Here is a 19,924-nt window from a genome sequence, read left to right as displayed (position 1 = left end):
GCTTCAGGCTGAGAGTGTTGGGCAGGGATTCAGGTTCATTTTCCTGCACTGTTGTGCAGAGCCTGTAGGTGGCAGTGTTATTCCCTGCTGAGCTGCCCTGTTGGCGGTTAAATAACCAGTCTCCCTTTCTTCTGTCTGTCTGACTCCCCACTCTCCCCTCTCTCTGCACAAAGAGACTCCCCGTCTGCTCAGATGTCTCTCTTGTTGTGCCAAGTCCTCACTCGCCCGCAGTGCTGTGCAGCAGTTCAGAGGAATATTTCTCTATTTCACCCCCCAAACACCATCCCTTGAGAATAGAGACAGACAGAGAGGGGTGCAACAGGGTGATTGTATCTTGGCAGCCCATTGATCCTCCCATTGGGGGGCATTACACCGATGGCTGCGTCTCCGCACTCCCCGCGTCTCTATGTAAAGAGTGAATCCAATTCCCTTGGAAATGTCCGACCGCTTTCCTGTCCTTCACACAAACATCCGACAGATTGATATAAGGGGGAATATTGCCGAAACAGGGCACAAACGGTAAACGGAGAGGGTGCAGGGGGTTATTAATCCTGGCAGGAGAGAGCGAACTTGCCCTCATTACAAATGGTAACACTACACTACAATTCCCAGCATTCCCTGGCAGCCCCGGCTGGTAGCATTCATTCACAGAGATACTGCCAAAACGTAGATGTTGTTGGTTTCTATAGAAATACATGGCAATAACTGGCCTACTGAGTGCAGCAACGCACAAGTACAATGCTTTTCTCACCCACACAAGTGGCCATTGCAATAATATTAAATAATAAAACTAGACTCAATTCTGGTTGCCAGGGTCAGTGCCCCCGGCAACTAGACGGTATTTCATATTTCAGATCAAAGGGAGGGCGGAGTGACAAATATAAATATATAAAGACTACGTGCAATGGGAATGGGGCCCTTGCGGCTGGCTAAATCTGCCATTGGGCGAGGATTGCCCGGTCCTGTTGATCCTCGGCAGGGGCCCCAGTACTGAGCCAATAGTTATCTGGGAAACCCAACGCGTTGGGCAAAGATCAGATGAGCAAATCTTGGCCTTTAATTTAGTAGGACCCTCATCCTCACAGGAGGTCCCCATTATTGGCCCACTGGGCCCCCAGTTGCCAGAAAATAAATTTATGCCCAAACCCACCCATGATACCCCCCAAACCCCTCACAAGCTTAACCCATAACCCCTTGGGGGGGCTGCATTCTGTACCCCCATGGTGGCAGCCCTGGGGTAAGGGGGTAACTGCCCTTCCAGCCCTACAGCCATGATTTATTGTTTAACCCCTTAATAATTTCGCCTTGTATCCCGCACCCCATTATTTTCCCATGGAAATCCGAGAAAGAGAATAAAATATGGAAATATTCCGCGCTCTCCGTATGGCGAATAAATCTCCGGCAAAGAACCGTTTTTCTTCCCATTTGTGAATTTGTGCCGATGTCAAGCTGCTCTAATAGGATTTGTATGGAGCGCCGAGGCTTAATATTTCATGGGAACTTGCATTTCTCCCAATAATAACCCAAAAAATCCCCATACAGTAACCTGGGGGGGGTGTTACTCTCTATATAAAGCCTGAGCCACATGTGCCCCCCCTGTATGACTAAACTTTGATTTCTGCTATAGGGGTTTTATAGCATTTTATTTGCTGCACTCGATAGGCCAGATCGGTTCTTTTACAGCTGATTGGGGACTGTAGAGATAATCATGTGAACAAGATAGGTCCTTATTGGTCTGTCCCTTTAACTATGCCAATCAGCTAATAGCAGGTCTTTGAAAGCAAACATCTGATTGGTTGCTATGTGCTACAAGACCTGGGCCTTTTGTTGTTGCTTTCTATAGGTTGGTAACATTGTAGCGCAGCATAAAGAATATTCCCCCCTCTCCCATGATATTGCCCTGCTGCCTTCTGACTCGGCCTCGGCCGCCCCCTCCCCATCGGATGCCCCCAGAGATAAGTAATTAATATAATTCATCAGCCCGAGTGTCCCCTGGGCCCCGGTGTCAGGGGGAATCAAGAGGAAAAAATATATGAAGCCTGTTAATCAACCCCCCTCAGTCAGCTGTTTGGGGTGACTTAGAGCTGTCTTTTGGGGTGCTGATCACAATTCAGCAGGAACAGCCCCCTAAGTTTGCTCATAGCCTGTACAGAGAGATACCATAAAACTATGGCACATAGGGATTCCCCTGTACTAAGCACAATTCAGCAGGAACAGCCCCCTAAGTTTGCCCATAGCCTGTACAGAGAGATACCATAAAACTATGGCACATAGGGATTCCCCTGTACTAAGCACAATTCAGCAGGAACAGCCCCCTAAGTTTGCTCATAGCCTGTACAGAGAGATACCATAAAACTATGGCACATAGGGATTCCCCTGTACTAAGCACAATTCAGCAGGAACAGCCCCCTACGTTTGCTCATAGCCTGTACAGGCAGCATATGTTTCTTATTGTATTTACAGTAAGAGAAGCAGCCTTTGCCCCCCAGTCTGGATAATATCATTATAAAGTAATTTAGATAAAGGCACAGAAAGGAGGATCATGGGAAGAGCTGGCGTGGGATTTGTATTTCTTTATTAGATTCCCGCTATTGCGACTCTCCGTGCTGCACAATAATGATCCCCCCCCCCTTCCCGCTTGGGCCCACAAGTTATTTCATTGTTGGTTCCGGCACGACACCCCGGGACTGGGAGCCAGGAAAGTCTCTCTTTGGGTGACAGTAATAGATTCATGGAGTCTACACTACAACTGTCACCCAAGCTGCCTTGGCAAAGGCTTCAAACAGGCGAGCGCAGAGCCCTGCCAGGCGCAGATAAGATAAAGGGCCCCCGGGGGGAGGGGCCCCAATACCTTCCCGTATCGTGTAGCTCCGATGTCTGCCTTCAGCGCCGCGTCTCACCCAATCCTTATTCTGCCTCCTAGGAACACAGCAACCTACCTAGTGCTACCAACCCCTATTTCTGTAGGGAAATGAGAGCAGGGCAGGCAGTAACCCTTCCAACACTTTCCCCTGTCTCTGCCCCTATATATTAGGTACCTACCTAGTGCTACCCACCCCTATTTCTGTAGGGAAAGGAGAGCGGGGCAGGCAGTAACCCTTCCAACACTTTCCCCTGTCTCTGCCCCTATATATTAGGTACCTACCTAGTGCTACCAACCCCTATTTCTGTAGGGAAATGAGAGCAGGGCAGGCAGTAACCCTTCCAACACTTTCCCCTGTCTCTGCCCCTATATATTAGGTACCTACCTAGTGCTACCAACCCCTATTTCTGTAGGGAAAGGAGAGCGGGGCAGGCAGTGCAGTAACCCTCCAACACTTTCCCCTGTCTCTGCCCCTATATATTAGGTACCTACCTAGTGCTACCAACCCCTATTTCTGTAGGGAAATGAGAGCAGGGCAGGCAGTAACCCTTCCAACACTTTCCCCTGTCTCTGCCCCTATGTATTAGGTACCTACCTAGTGCTACCAACCCCTATTTCTGTAGGGAAATGAGAGCAGGGCAGGCAGTAACCCTTCCAACACTTTCCCCTGTCTCTGCCCCTATATATTAGGTACCTACCTAGTGCTACCAACCCCTATTTCTGTAGGGAAAGGAGAGCAGGGCAGGCAGTAACCCTTCCAACACTTTCCCCTGTCTCTGCCCCTATATATTAGGTACCTACCTAGTGCTACCAACCCCTATTTCTGTAGGGAAATGAGAGCAGGGCAGGCAGTAACCCTTCCAACACTTTCCCCTGTCTCTGCCCCTATGTATTAGGTACCTACCTAGTGCTCAATATGCTCAGTATATAAATATACAATATAAAACACAAGAGGGGGTTTAGCTGTGCCAGTTATTACAGTAGAAGGAATCTCAGGCATTTCATACAGAAGCTTCCGGCTGTGGGGAAAGCAGAATACAATCAGTTCTCTTACTGGGAAGGTGGAAAGGGATCTTTCCTGACCAATGAGTTTCCCCAAAACCCCATGGGGGGGTAAATAATTATACACTGTGGTGTATTATACTGCTATATCTACTGAGTTAATGGCTGTGCTGGGAGGGAGAGCAGTATCGGGGAGTAGCACGGGGCAGGGATTGTATCTCAACTGTTATTAGGAGTCACAGTGAGGGAGATGGGGGGCCGTAGGGGGGGCACCAGGAGGATTCTTAATATCAGTGTCCTGAAACTGCCAGGGTGGAGAGAGTAGGAATGACAGCTTCTCCTGCAGGAAAGTATCCATTTATCTAAATTAAATTATTTTACAGCTTGTGTGCCCAGAACATTCCTTCTCTGTATATTTGTATTTATACATATGGGTAGGGGGTGCCATAGTGTTTCCCTTAGACAGTACAGTATGGGGTTACAGCTTATTGTGTGCCCAGAACATTCCTTCTCTGTATATTTGTATTTATACATATGGGTTAGGGGTGCCATAGTGTTTCCCTTAGACAGTACAGTATGGGGGTACAGCTTATTGTGTGCCCAGAACATTCCTTCTCTGTATATTTTGTATTTTATACATATGGGTAGGGGGTGCCATTAGTGTTTCCCTTAGACAGTACAGTATGGGGGTACAGCTTATTGTGTGCCCAGAACATTCCTTCTCTGTATATTGTATTTATACATATGGGTAGGGGTGCCATAGTGTTTCCCTTAGACAGTACAGTATGGGGTACAGCTTATTGTGTGCCCAGAACATTCCTTCTCTGTATATTTGTATTTCATACATATGGTAGGGGGTGCCATAGTGTTTCCCTTAGACAGTACAGTATGGGGTACAGCTTATTGTGTGCCCAGAACATTCCTTCTCTGTATATTTGTATTTATACATATGGTAGGGGGTGCCATAGTGTTTCCCTTAGACAGTACAGTATGGGGGTACAGCTTATTGTGTGCCCAGAACATTCCTTCTCTGTATATTTGTATTTATACATATGGGTAGGGGGTGCCATAGTGTTTCCTTAGACAGTACAGTATGGGGGTACAGCTTATTGTGTGCCCAGAACATTCCCTCTCTGTATATTTGTATTTATACATATGGGTAGGAGGTGCCATAGTGTTTCCCTTAGACAGTACAGTATGGGGGTACAGCTTATTGTGTGCCCAGAACATTCCTTCTCTGTATATTTGTATTTATACAAATGGGTAGGAGGTGCCATACTGATTCCCACAGAGTACAGTATGAGGGTACCCAGCCTGCCCATACAGACAAGCCCACCATTAGCAGTACAAGGGCACAGTGACCTAGCCCCCCATCAGATCAATAACAGTGGGGAGCAGAACTTGCCAGTTATTAGCATTATTCTCACAGGGCAGGTCCAGCTTTGGGTTACACACGGATCTATAATATACATTGGATTTCATGAAGTTCACTTCTCTTGTTTCTGGGTTATGTTGCAGTCTGTGGAGCCGGCGCTGGGCCTGTAAATGCCGAGAAGATATTAAAGTTTCACCATAACTCATAGATTGTAAGTTCTTTGGGACAGGGGCCCCATTCTAAGTCTGTGTGTAATAATTGTCAATGCATTATATATTATATCATCTGATACAATGTAAATGCTTATTTGTGCCCTGGGTACCCCTGGAACTATAGCAGGGTGACTGTTACCCCAATGTTTCTATATATCTGTAACCTTGTTATGGGCTAAGGGGGCCCAGCCTGAAGGCCAGTTAGGGGGGGATTTGGGGTGAGTGCTTATTTGTGCCCTGGGTACCCCTGGAACTATAGCAGGGTGACTGTTACCCAATGTTTCTATATATCTGTAACCTTGTTATGGGCTAAGGGGGCCCAGCCTGAAGGCCAGTTAGGGGGGATTTGGGGTGAGTGCTTATTTGTGCCCTGGGTACCCCTGGAACTATAGCAGGGTGACTGTTACCCCAATGTTTCTATATATCTGTAACCTTGTTATGGGCTAAGGGGGCCCAGCCTGAAGGCCAGTTAGGGGGGGATTTGGGGTGAGTGCTTATTTGTGCCCTGGGTACCCCTGGAACTATAGCGGGGTGACTGTTACCCCAATGTTTCTATATATCTGTAACCTTGTTATGGGCTAAGGGGGCCCAGCCTGAAGGCCAGTTAGGGGGGGATTTGGGGTGAGTGCTTATTTGTGCCCTGGGTACCCCTGGAACTATAGCGGGGTGACTGTTACCCCAATGATTCTATATATCTGTAACCTTGTTATGGGCTAAGGGGGCCCAGCCTGAAGGCCAGTTAGGGGGGATTTGGGGTGAGTGCTTATTTGTGCCCTGGGTACCCCTGGAACTATAGCAGGGTGACTGTTACCCCAATGTTTCTATATATCTGTAACCTTGTTATGGGCTAAGGGGGCCCAGCCTGAAGGCCAGTTAGGGGGGATTTGGGGTGAGTGCTTATTTGTGCCCTGGGTACCCCTGGAACTATAGTGGGGTGACTGTTACCCCAATGTTTCTATATATCTGTAACCTTGTTATGGGCTAAGGGGGCCCAGCCTGAAGGCCAGTTAGGGGGGGATTTGGGGTGAGTGCTTATTTGTGCCCTGGGTACCCCTGGAACTATAGCAGGGTGACTGTTACCCCAATGTTTCTATATATCTGTACCCTTGGTATATAAAGCTGTTGCTATCAGCCAATAGACAGTAACAAGCTGGGACCCTAATTGGTTCCAGGCAGCAGGTTCGGCTTGATGGCTAAAAGGCTTAAATAAGGGAGAGCACCCACAGTTACCACTAAACAAGACTACAGACAGGTATATATAACAGCAATTAATACATAACTTTCAGTCTGCTGGAACCACTCGGTGTAATTGGGTTGTGGTGCCGATCCCTCATACTAATGGCGGCAGCCACAGGCAGGACCCATGAATAAATTAGCACCTCTGGGTCTCTCCTCAATCTGCCGTTATCTAGCGGGTTCCCTGAATAATGCACGCGGGTGGAACCATTCAGCACTGATATATGGAGCAGGCCTGGGTTTTATCGTTTGGTTTACATAATGTTAATAATTAATTCTATTCATTTAAATACAAGACTCGGTTACAGAACCGTACGAGGATGATGTATGTGCCCGGCGCTGGGCGCTCTAATGCTGTACTTATGGGCCAGTGAGTCGGCGCCGCGCGTTGCCAGGAGACTCCAAATGGGCTGGAAATTCATATTTCCTTATGGCTGTTCTGCCTGTGTGAGCGACCTACAGGGATCAGATGGGAGATGCCCAGAGGCCGGGGGCAGTTTGTAGGTGCCAGCACCCCTTATTTTATTTGTTTCTATATATCTGTAACCTTGTTATGGGCTAAGGGGGCCCAGCCTGAAGGCCAGTTAGGGGGGGATTTGGGGTGAGTGCTTATTTGTGCCCTGGGTACCCCTGGAACTATAGCGGGGTGACTGTTACCCCAATGTTTCTATATATCTGTAACCTTGTTATGGGCTAAGGGGGCCCAGCCTGAAGGCCAGTTAGGGGGGGATTTGGGGTGAGTGCTTATTTGTGCCCTGGGTACCCCTGGAACTATAGCGGGGTGACTGTTACCCCAATGTTTCTATATATCTGTAACCTTGTTATGGGCTAAGGGGGCCCAGCCTGAAGGCCAGTTAGGGGGGATTTGGGGTGAGTGCTTATTTCCCCTGGATATTCTCGGGGTTATTGCTGGTACAAGTGTTTCTGTGTATATTACCTTGTTATCGGCTCTGGGAGGTTGTGATAAAATGATGAAGCTGAAAGGGAAATTGAACCAAGAGATTAGGAACAAGCAGTCAGTTGGAGCTTTAGAACAGTCACAGTAGAATTATTAACAGAACCAACCTCCAGGCCCAACAGTAACGGCAGCAGAACCCTCCTATATCTAAAGCTTCATCTATTCAGCTTGTTCTTTCTATTGATTTCTCTCTGTTTCCCGGGGCAGATTTCTCGCTTTCAGTTTGGGTTTTTGCTGAACTAAAGAAGCTGCAGAATAAATGTTTATGGTATGTTTGTATTTAATGATCAATTTATGTAAAAATACCCCAAACTGTGCTATAAGTTTCTGCACAAAATTAACCCATGCTTACCTGTTTATATGGCGCCGTTTGTGGCTGATACGGAGGGAAAGTGACCCTGTGGTTTCTTGTATAATCTGTGCGGAAGGAATACATATCTGCATGAAATGCGTGATGTTCCGGGTATAAGGCACGGCCATGCTGCAATAGCCCTGTTTCTCTAATGTGGGACATCATACGCTGTTTAGGAGTAACCATGAATTGCATTATTATAGGTGCATCTCCTTATTATACATGTAGCACAGGAAGGGGAATTCACCTGGTCGGAAGCAGAGAATTCTGGGGGGCTGAGGGCCAGGACGTTGCTGCTGACTGTTGCCCCTATTTAGAGCCACACCTATGTATCTAGGATTTAGTTTATTCCCTGTTCCTTTTGTCTCTCTCCTTACATCCACTTTCCCTTCTGTCTCTGTGTGATTTTCTTATTTCTCTCCTCTTTATCTTTCTCCTCATTCCACCTTTTCTTCCTTTCTCTTCGCTTTTCATATTCACCTTCTAATTTCTCTTCTCCTCTTCTCTCCGCAGGGACATTTTCTTTTTTTGGTTTCTTACCCTCTTTGCTTTTAACGTTGTCACCATTGGTTTCCCCGTTCTCCTTCTCCCCCATCTTTACTCCCCTCTTATTGGCTCCCCATTTCCTATTTATGTTCCATTGTTTCCTTCTACTCCAATGATCCCCAACCAGTGGCTCAGGGCAACATGTTGCTCCCCAACCCCTTGGATGTTGCTCTCAGTGCCCCCAAACCAGGGAGTTATTTTTGAATTCCTGACTTGGGGGCAAGTTTTGGTTGAATAAAAACAAGATTTCCTACCAAATAAAGCCCCTGTAAGCTGATAGGGTGCATAGAGGCCTCTAATAGCCAATCACAGCCCTTATTTGGCTCCTCCATGAACTTTTATGGTGCTTGTGTTGCTCCCCAAGTCTTTTTACATTTGCCTGTGGCTCCCAAGTAAAGGTTTGGGGTCCCTGTTCTACTCTTATACTGTCTTCCCTCTTCTACTCTCATTTGTTCCCTTTTACATGTCCCCTTTTGTCCTCTCCTTTTTCTCTTTGTATCAACTTTCTTCTTTTCCATTATGTTCTATTTTTCACTTTTTGCTCTTCCACCTCCCATTTCTCTCCTTTTTATCCCTTTCTTCCTCCCACTCTATCCACTTAAAATCAGCCCTGTTTCCCCCCCTCCCTTATTTTGCCCCCCACTTAAGGTGGCCATACACCGGCCAATTAACACTGCCCAACCAGACGAGCAGATCTTTCCACCTACATGCCCACTTTGGGTGGGCAAATTTTGCGAATGTCATCATTTGGCCCTAGGGATTGGATTTCAATGAAGGGGATCAAACAGAAAAATCAAGCCTGATTGACTGACATCTGGCAAATTTTTGGCCAATTATCATATCAGGGAGGCCTGTTGGAGGGCCCATACATGGGCAGATAAGCTGCTAAATGGTCTGATGGACCTCAATCAGCTGCTTAAACCTACCCGTGTATGGGCACCACTAAAGTCAGCAGCCTATTGGCCCCTGTGTGGGGCTAAGTGGCTTAGTGTATATGTGGTTTTTACTTCAGTAATTATATTTTCCTACTGACTTGGTGATTCTCTCTCTGCCCTTGGGCTTTAACTACGCAATTCTCTCATGGCTCCCGTGCAGCTCTTGGCGCATTGGCTGCAGTATTTTTACCCATAGTGATTGTGAATGAGTCCCAGTGTCTCATAGATCTGCTGTGCTCTGCGACTGGGCTCATAACCCAAAGCCTTGGCAGAACAAGTGCGGGTCAACCAGAGCCAACAAACAACCATCGGGTAACGGGAGCCGCCTTATTGCCAAGCGCATCGTTGGAAGTGAGGAAGGAACAGGAAACAGTAATTATTTACTTCATCAGAGCGTTACATGATAGTCCGGAGAGGGAAGGCTGCTTGGTCGGGCCGCTCGCTTACTGATTATAAGCAGCGAGGCAGCTCCTATAGCAGCGCATTCTCTGAAAAGGGAAAATAAGGGCTACTGCTTACTGTGTGCCCAGAACATTCCTTCTCTGTATATTTGTATTTATACATAGGGGTAGGGGGTGCCATAGTGTTTCCCTTAGACAGTACAGTATGGGGGTACAGCTTATTATGTGCCCAGAACATTCCTTCTCTGTATATTTGTATTTATACATATGGGTAGGGGGTGCCATAGTGTTTCCCTTAGACAGTACAGTATGGGGGTACAGCTTATTATGTGCCCAGAACATTCCTTCTCTGTATATTTGTATTTATACATATGGGTAGGGGTGCCATAGTGTTTCCCTTAGACAGTACAGTATGGGGGTACAGCTTATTGTGTGCCCAGAACATTCCTTCTCTATATATTTGTATTTATACATATGGGTAGGGGGTGCCATAGTGTTTCCCTTAGACAGTACAGTATGGGGGTACAGCTTATTGTGTGCCCAGAACATTCCTTCTCTGTATATTTGTATTTATACATATGGGTAGGAGGTGCCATAGTGTTTCCCTTAGACAGTACAGTATGGGGGTACAGATATAACTTTTTAAACAACGTAGCCCCCCCAGGCAATCTAGGGCCTTAGCCCATAGGGCGTAGAGAATAAAAATCCAGCAAACAATGCGGCAGCCCGCGCCTAGCCCCTCCCACGGGGGAATGAGCTCAGTGCGCCCCTCTTGTCTCCGCAATAACTTAACGCCCCCCCTCGCTCCCTTTCTAAGAAATTGCCTGAAACGGCTGGAGAGGGCGGAAGGAGCGGACGAGTTATTTCTGCTTTTATAGTGATTGGCGCTATAGGGGGGCTCCCTGCCTTTCCTGCTGCCTGAATCATCCCAAGGCCCTCGCTCGGCGCAGGTCGCCAGAAATACGCGCGGCCCCCATTTCTATCGCTCCACTTTGTGGAATTAATGATGGCAAAGCAATTTCCCCACAAAGCGTTTCCTATTGGGCTGTCAGCGCAGAGCGATTGCACTTTCCTCCGCAGCATCCGTATTGGCGGCCGCCCAGATTGTATTGTATGGGGAGCGGCGCGTTCAGTTGGGTACGCCGGGAAAGCTGTGCCGGGCATAGAGGGCTCTGTGTCTGTATTGTCACTGTCACAGCAAGAATAACCTGTAAATATCCTGAGCCTGCAGCCCTGTGCCTTTATATGGGCACAGAACCCCTCAGTGACTGCTCATATCCTTATCGTTTACAGTAGGGGGTACATTATCCCTTATAATACATGAGTGATACTCAGAGTTCCCTGTATAACTCAGCCTGCAGCCTTGTGCCTTTATATGGGGGGCACAGAACCCCTCAGTGACTGCTAATATCCTTATCATTTACAGTAGGGGGTACATTATCCCTTATAATACATGAGTGATACTCGGAGTTCCCTGTGTAACTCAGCCTGCAGCCTTGTGCCTTTATATGGGGGGCACAGAACCCCTCAGTGACTGCTAATATCCTTATCATTTACAGTAGGGGGTACATTATCCCTTATAATACATGAGTGATACTCAGAGTTCCCTGTATAACTCAGCCTGCAGCCTTGTGCCTTTATATGGGGGGCACAGAACCCCTCAGTGACTGCTAATATCCTTATTTACAGTAGGGGGTACATTATCACATAGGATGTTCATTAATTTCTGTGTTTCTTCCCCAAGGTACATAGAAATATCAAATAGAAAAGATCCAATTCCACATAAATATCTGATATTATTGAATGATTTGCTGGATCTGGGGATTGTTAGTAGGACACACAGCAGATTCGCCATTCCCTGGGGGCATTGGGTAGGGTGAGGGGAGTATTGCCGAGTCCCAGCACTGATTTATTTCATTGTCAGGGGATATGGAAGGGGGGGGGGGGGGCTGCTTTTAAATCCCCCCATTTCCATGCGCAGACAAACACACGGCAGGAGGGTGTAGCAGCGACAGGGGCTGATTAATTGGTTTCGTGTCAAAGTTGGCAAAAAAAACTTCAGCTCAAGCAAAATAAAGGTCAGGATGCAAATTGCACTGTAGGTTCAGACTGTCAACGAAACTCAAATATAGAGTGTAGTAAATTAACGTGGAAATGCTTAGCTTGATAAATAACATTATAAGCTTCATATTTGTATTTCTGTAATGCTATGAATTGGTATAATATGTTTAGGAGCTGCCATATGGATTCCCATAAACAGTAGGGTCCAAGGGTACAGCTTATTGTGTGCCCAGAACATTCCTTCTCTGTATATTTGTATTTATACATATGGGTAGGAGGTGCCATAGTGTTTCCCTTAGACAGTACAGTATGGGGGTACAGCTTATTGTGTGCCCAGAACATTCCTTCTCTGTATATTTGTATTTATACATATGGGTAGGAGGTGCCATAGTGTTTCCCTTAGACAGTACAGTATGGGGGTACAGCTTATTGTGTGCCCAGAACATTCCCTCTCTGTATATTTGTATTTATACATATGGGTAGGAGGTGCCATAGTGTTTCCCTTAGACAGTACAGTATGGGGTACAGCTTATTGTGTGCCCAGAACATTCCCTCTCTGTATATTTGTATTTATACATATGGGTAGGGGGTGCCATAGTGTTTCCCTTAGACAGTACAGTATGGGGGTACAGCTTATTGTGTGCCCAGAACATTCCCTCTCTGTATATTTGTATTTATACATATGGGTAGGGGGTGCCATAGTGTTTCCCTTAGACAGTACAGTATGGGGGTACAGCTTATTGTGTGCCCAGAACATTCCTTCTCTGTATATTTGTATTTATACATATGGGTAGGAGGTGCCATAGTGTTTCCCTTAGACAGTACAGTATGGGGGTACAGCTTATTGTGTGCCCAGAACATTCCTTCTCTGTATATTTGTATTTATACATATGGGTAGGAGGTGCCATAGTGTTTCCCTTAGACAGTACAGTATGGGGGTACAGCTTATTGTGTGCCCAGAACATTCCTTCTCTGTATATTTGTATTTATACATATGGGTAGGAGGTGCCATAGTGTTTCCCTTAGACAGTACAGTATGGGGGTACAGCTTATTGTGTGCCCAGAACATTCCTTCTCTGTATATTTGTATTTATACATATGGGTAGGAGGTGCCATAGTGTTTCCCTTAGACAGTACAGTATGAAACAATGGAAGGTTCCTTGGCTGGAGGGAAGTACATAGGCCCTTGCTATATAGCTCTGATAAAGGGCTGACAGTTACACATGTGGCCTTTTCACTTCTACAAATGATTTGTTTGGTTTAGTTCCCCTTTAGAATCCTGCCTTTGCTTGCCAAGGGGAGTAACTGTATCTCTTCCGTATTCGGTGGGGGCATAAATGGTCTTTTCACGAAAACAAGGCCGCAGGGAGTTGTAGGTCGGGGTTATTTCAGCGCCTGTCAGCGCACTCCATCCCGCCTGGGACGCGCTTCCCTTACTATTCATTAGTGCGCGGATATTTGCAGTGAGAAAGCGGCGATTCAGCAGATTCCCGCGCTCCTACAGGTAATTACACGGGTGCGATGCTCCCGACTCGCTTAATACTCTGATTCTTATTGCATTATAATTCTGCTGCTGCCTGTACCGGCGAGATGCGCTTGTCTGTGGGTTGTGCCTCAGAGACTGGGGGGTAGTGGGGTGGGATTTTATTTGCGTCCCCCCCAATTAAAGGGTTGGTTCATGTCTAAGTTCAGGATGTTGTTAAATACCCATTTCTAAGCATCTTTTCAATTGGTCTTCATTTATTTTTTTTATAGTTTTTAAATTATTTGCAGCTTTCAAATGGGGGTCACTGACCCCGGCAGCCAAACCCTATTGCTCTGTGAGGCTCCAGTTTTATTGTTGTTGTGACTTTTTGTAACTTTCAAGCCCCTCCCCTATTCATATACCAAATTCTCATTCAAATCACTCCCTGGTTGCTAAGGTAACTTGGAACCTAGCAACCAGATAGCTGCTGGAACTCCAAAGAGCTGCTGAACAAAAATCGACGTAATGAAAAAACTACAAAAAATAAAAAACGAAGACCAATTGCAAATTGTCTCAGAATATCACTCTCTACATCGTACTAAATGTTAAAGGTGACCAACCCCTTCAAGTGGGATCCGTTGGCTTTCTGACTAAAGCGACTCCAGACCAAATGTATGTTGAGACAGAGCTTCCCCTGTTTGTGATAGGACAGGTGACTGGGGCAGTTGGATAAAAGGACACTCGATGTACCTGCTTACAGAGCAAATTTGATGCCATTTTGACATTTCTTTCATCTGTTTACTTTCCTTACTTCCTGTTAGTCATGTGACTTGTTTTTCTCAGTTTGCAGCCTTATTCGATGTTCATCATTCCCATAAAGAGGGGTAACTGGCCACTTCCTCTTGTCACTCTCCAGCTATGGACTACTATTCCCAGCATGCATAGCTAGCCACGGCCAAGGGTAAACTCTTTGTGAGAGGATTTGGCCCCTTTAGCAGCCATCAATATACCTGCCAAGGCCCGGGCTGGCAATACAAAGTTACTAGTAGGATTGCCACCTTTCTGTGACTGATACCAGCCTGCGGGTTGGGTGGGGTGGGACGTGACATCATTTGGGGGCAGGGCTATGACATAAGGGGCAGGAAATCTGTGGGGCTGGGTAGGAGGAAGTGGAGGGGTTGGGGAACTGTGTGGGGTTATGGGCGGAGCAGAGCTGGGCCAATAGTATAGGCCATTACAAATTTACCAGAAAGTACATTGCCAGTATAATGGTAATGGTGGCGCCGACTCATCTGGTGATATAGTGGCTAAGCCGGTTAATGGTGGCGATTTACTTGCCTGAAAAACATGGGCAGATTAATACTGGCATTGGCCTTGGGCTGTGTCCCAGCTGTACCCCGGCCCTGGCTCCCTCCCTGGTCAAGCTCCCCCCTGTACCCCTCTCCCCTGCCTTAGCCCCCGGCCCCTGCCCTAGCCCCCCCTTCTTGGAACTGATTACCCCAAGTTGCCCATAGGGTAGCCCCCACTGAATCTGAATGGAGATCAAATGATTAACCCCAGTCAGTTGGTTCCTCTCATTCCAAGTGTTTATACAGGTATGGGATCCGTTATCCGGAAACCCGATATCCAGAAAGCTCCGAATTACAGAAAGCCCGTCTCCCATAGACTCCATTGTAATAAAATCTGATTTTTAAAATTGATTTCCTTTTTCTCTGTATTGGGTTTATTTAATGGTTAAATGATTCCCTTTTCTTTGTAATAATAAAACAGTACCTGTACTTGATCCCAACTAAGATATAATTACCCCTTATTGGGGGGCAGAACAGCCCTATTGGGTTTATTTAATGGTTAAATGATTCCCTTTTCTCTGTAATAATAAAACAGTACCTGTACTTGATCCCAACTAAGATATAATTACCCCTTATTGGGGGCAGAACAGCCCTATTGGGTTTATTTCATGGTTAAATGATTCCCTTTTCTCTGTAATAATAAAACAGTACCTGTACTTGATCCCAACTAAGATATAATTACCCCTTATTGGGGGCAGAACAGCCCTATTGGGTTTATTTAATGGTTAAATGATTCCCTTTTCTCTGTAATAATAAAACAGTACCTGTACTTGATCCCAACTAAGATATAATTACCCCTTATTGGGGGCAGAACAGCCCTATTGGGCTTATTTAATGGTTAAATGATTCCCTTTTCTCTGTAATAATAAAACAGTACCTGTACTTGATCCCAACTAAGATATAATTACCCCTTATTGGGGCAGAACAGCCCTATTGGGTTTATTTAATGGTTAAATGATTCCCTTTTCTCTGTAATAATAAAACAGTACCTGTACTTGATCCCAACTAAGATATAATTACCCCTTATTGGGGCAGAACAGCCCTATTGGGTTTATTTAATGGTTAAATGATTCCCTTTTCTCTGTAATAATAAAACAGTACCTGTACTTGATCCCAACTAAGATATAATTACCCCTTATTGGGGCAGAACAGCCCTATTGGGTTTATTTAATGGTTAAATGATTCCCTTTTCTCTGTAATAATAAAACAGTACCTGTACTTGATCCCAACTAAGGTATAAATAATCCTTACTGGATGCAAAATAATCCTATTGGGTTTGATTAATGTTTTATGGTTTATGATTTTTTTTTTTTTTTTTTTTAATAGTAGACTTAAGGTATGAAGATCCAAATTATGGAAAGACCCCTTATCCATAACACCCTTGGTCTCGAGCATTCTGGATAATGGGTCCTATACCTGTACTGAAGCCCAGACAGTGCTGAGCATGGAAATTCTTGTACTGGGACCAAACGGTCCTTTGTCGGGTCTGTTCCATATAAAGCTGAGCGTTACTGCCCCACTCTCACCCCGGGCACCGGACTCTGCGCTTGGGTTCTGATGTAGAAATGTGTTCTCTGCCTTCTCAGCGCTGTTATTTACAGATTTAATTAGAGATCTGTTATAGCCACTCATAAATGTGTAATGGGAGTTGTCTTAAATCTCCCTGAGGAATGTGGGAAGTTACTGGTGCGCCCACAATATGTCCCGTGCTGCAACAACCTACGGAATCCTCTCTCCTCATAATATCTCATTACTGAGGGGTTCTGTGCCCCCCATATAAAGGCACAAGGCTGCAGGCTGAGTTATACAGGGAACTCTGAGTATCACTCATGTATTATAAGGGATAATGTACCCCCTACTGTAAATGATAAGGATATTAGCAGTCACTGAGGGGTTCTGTGCCCCCCATATAAAGGCACAAGGCTGCAGGCTGAGTTATACAGGGAACTCTGAGTATCACTCATGTATTATAAGGGATAATGTACCCCCTACTGTAAATGATAAGGATATTAGCAGTCACTGAGGGGTTCTGTGCCCATATAAAGGCACAAGGCTGCAGGCTGAGTTATACAGGGAACTCTGAGTATCACTCATGTATTATAAGGGATAATGTACCCCCTACTGTAAATGATAAGGATATTAGCAGTCACTGAGGGGTTCTGTGCCCATATAAAGGCACAAGGCTGCAGGCTGAGTTATACAGGGAACTCTGAGTATCACTCATGTATTATAAGGGATAATGTACCCCCTACTGTAAATGATAAGGATATTAGCAGTCACTGAGGGGTTCTGTGCCCATATAAAGGCACAAGGCTGCAGGCTGAGTTATACAGGGAACTCTGAGTATCACTCATGTATTATAAGGGATAATGTACCCCCTACTGTAAATGATAAGGATATTAGCAGTCACTGAGGGGTTCTGTGCCCATATAAAGGCACAGGGATGAATTTGTCAACCACAATCTACCAATATTCATGGTATATTTTTATATTTGTCAGATTTTTTCACATCTGTAAGGAAGCACCAGGGGAGATGGAACAGATCCATCAAACTGTTATTACCCTGCTAAACATTGCAGTTGTGGGTAATGGAAGTGCTGACCTACATTTAACCGATCTCTAAATTGACTCTCTAACTCTCGCTATAAGACCCAAAATGCCCCCGTCACCGGGACAAATGGAGACGATTCTAACGAATGGACCCCCCGTGGGTCAGTCCCGTTCATTGGCTCACATAGAATCCATTGCTCAGGGTAAATCTTATGTAATAATGGGGTAATTATCAGGAGTTGGCAGGGGACAGATAATCCTTACTGTAAATAATTTATATATTTCCTTAACTCCCTGTCTAAACCCAATACACGGGGTACAGCCATGTCCGAGAGGGGAGTCACTGAACGAGCCATTGGCACTCAATAAAGCCACATTCTGTTATCCAATCATTGACCAGACTCTGTTGGAGAGATTTCATTGGTCGATCTGTTGAGGATCAATATGGCAGCTTTGTTTTCTTCCCTTCATTTTCCTCCTAAGGGGGCCCTTTAATGCTAATTTTGCCCCAGGGCAATTGCTGCCCGTGTAAGGAATGAAGAAGTAGCTGATATAAGGCTTTTTCTCAATCCCATCATCTGGCTGGAAAAGGTCCCACAGAATCTGGTTTCATTCAAAATATATTCTGGGAATGCACAAACAAACAAACAGCGGCAAATTGTTTATCACATGTTTATAAGGAGAGCCCCCCCCCTTGTACCCCCATATCGGTCCATTCACTTTCCCTGGAGCAACGGCTGCAGATGAGCACCACATGCTGAATAATGAGCTGCTGGAATTCTTGGCCAATGGTCAATTAGTGAGTGTGAGTATAATTAGCCATTAGGCCGAGGCTTCTTTCTCTTCCTTCCCATAAATTCCTCTTCCAACCAGTTTGGGATTTGCTTCACCCCCACTTCCAAGTAGTTGACCTTGAAAACAGACTCATCAAGTCCAGCCTATTAGATCGTATAATCCCATGGGAGGGTCATTAATACATTTACAAATACAGCCAATTCCATGTATAATACCCACAGCAGATAAATACAGTGCCAATTCCATGTATAATACCCCAGAACCCACAGCAGGATAAATACAGTGCCAATTCCATGTATAATACCCCAGAACCCACAGCAGGATAAATACAGTGCCAATTCCATGTATAATACCCCAGAACCCACAGCAGGATAAATACAGAGCCAATTCCATGTATAATACCCCAGAACCCACAGCAGATAAATACAGTGCCAATTCCATGTATAATACCCCAGAACCCACAGCAGATAAATACAGTGCCAATTCCATGTATAATACCCCAGAACCCACAGCAGGATAAATACAGTGCCAATTCCATGTATAATACCCCAGAACCCACAGCAGGATAAATACAGTGCCAATTCCATGTATAATACCCCGGAACCCACAGCAGGATAAATACAGAGCCAATTCCATGTATAATACCCCAGAACCCACAGCAGGATAAATACAGAGCCAATTCCATGTATAATACCCCAGAACCCACAGCAGATAAGTACAGTGCCAATTCCATGTATAATACCCCAGAACCCACAGCAGGATAAATACAGTGCCAATTCCATGTATAATACCCCAGAACCCACAGCAGGATAAATACAGTGCCAATTCCATGTATAATACCCCAGAACCCACAGCAGATAAATACAGGGCCAATTCCATGTATAATACCCCAGAACCCACAGCAGGATAAATACAGGGCCAATTCCATGTATAATACCCCAGAACCCACAGCAGGATAAATACAGTGCCAATTCCATGTATAATACCCCAGAACCCACAGCAGATAAATACAGGGCCAATTCCATGTATAATACCCCAGAACCCACAGCAGGATAAATACAGGGCCAATTCCATGTATAATACCCCAGAACCCACAGCGGGATAAATACAGTGCCAATTCCATGTATAATACCCCAGAACCCACAGCGGGATAAATACAGTGCCAATTCCATGTATAATACCCCAGAACCCACAGCAGGATAAATACAGCGCCAATTCCATGTATAATACCCCAGAACCCACAGCGGGATAAATACAGTGCCAATTCCATGTGTAATACCCCAGAACCCACAGCAGGATAAATACAGCGCCAATTCCATGTATAATACCCCAGAACCCACAGCAGGATAAATACAGTGCCAATTCCATGTATAATACCCCAGAACCCACAGCGGGATAAATACAGTGCCAATTCCATGTATAATACCCCAGAACCCACAGCGGGATAAATACAGTGCCAATTCCATGTATAATACCCCAGAACCCACAGCAGGATAAATACAGTGCCAATTCCATGTATAATACCCCAGAACCCACAGCGGGATAAATACAGTGCCAATTCCATGTATAATACCCCAGAACCCACAGCAGGATAAATACAGTGCCAATTCCATGTATAATACCCCAGAAAACACAGCAGGATAAATACAGTGCCAATTCCATGTATAATACCCCAGAACCCACAGCAGGATAAATACAGTGCCAATTCCATGTATAATACCCCAGAAAACACAGCAGGATAAATACAGTGCCAATTCCATGTATAATACCCCAGAACCCACAGCAGGATAAATACAGTGCCAATTCCATGTATAATACCCCAGA

The 19,924-nt window shown here is 45.5% G+C and overlaps 1 protein-coding gene across 1 annotated transcript in view; it reads left to right on the top strand.

Moving 5' to 3' along the window:
- gfra1 (GDNF family receptor alpha 1) overlaps positions 1 to 19,924 on the top strand; it is a gene marked incomplete in the record, with an annotated part of 88,951 nt that overhangs the window by 17,604 nt on the left and 51,423 nt on the right.

The sequence above is a fragment of the Xenopus tropicalis genome, chromosome 7, assembly GCF_000004195.4.
Source record: "Xenopus tropicalis strain Nigerian chromosome 7, UCB_Xtro_10.0, whole genome shotgun sequence".
Lineage (NCBI taxonomy): Eukaryota > Metazoa > Chordata > Amphibia > Anura > Pipidae > Xenopus > Xenopus tropicalis.
Note: the sequence above shows the minus strand (reverse complement) of the source record. Positions and strands in the feature narration are given on the sequence as shown.